The following is a 782-nucleotide window of genomic DNA, read 5'->3' as shown; positions in this document are numbered from 1 at the left end:
TCTAAAAGTGAAATGATACGTTCCTAGAATTATTATTTCATGTGTTCAATATCCTCATGTGGCTAGTGGCTACTATATTGTACAGCACAGTTTATAGCAATAAGTGACACTTTTTTTTTTTTTTTTTTGAGACAGAGTCTCACTATGTCGCCCTTGGTAGAGTGCTGTGGTGTCACAGCTCACAGCACCCTCAAACTCTTGGGCTTAAACAATTCTCTTGCCTTACCCTCCCAAGTAGCTGGGACTACAGGTGCCTGCCACAATGTCTGGCTATTTGTTTGTTGTTGTTGCAGTTGTCATTGGTTTTAGCTGGCCCGGGCCGGGTTCGAATCTGCCAGCCTCAGTGTACGTGGTCAGCGTCCTACCTACTGAGCTACAGGTACCCCTATAAGTGACATTTTATAAGTTTAAAATATGGCGATAGAAAGAGAAGTATTCCAGTTGGTTTTTGATCATCTGTGAAAATCCAGTGTTAATTATCTATTGACAGTAGAGGAGAGCATGACGGTTCATGCCTCTAATCCCAGCAGTTTGGCAGTCTGAGGTGGGATCATCCCTGGAGGCCAGGAGACCAGCCTGGGCAACACTGAAAGACCTTATCTCTACAAAGAATAAAAATAAAAATAAAAATTAGCTGAGCATGTGTCATACACCTTCTAGACCCAGTTACTCACAAGGCTAGGGCAAGAGCATTGCCTGAATGCAGGAGTTTGAAGCTTGTAGTGGTGAGCAATGATTGTGTCACTGTACTCCAGTCTAGGTGACAGAGTAATTGTAATATT

Source organism: Otolemur garnettii, unplaced genomic scaffold (assembly GCF_000181295.1).
Source record: "Otolemur garnettii isolate 467f Iridium unplaced genomic scaffold, OtoGar3 scaffold00009, whole genome shotgun sequence".
Lineage (NCBI taxonomy): Eukaryota > Metazoa > Chordata > Mammalia > Primates > Galagidae > Otolemur > Otolemur garnettii.
This window is presented reverse-complemented; position numbering follows the sequence as displayed.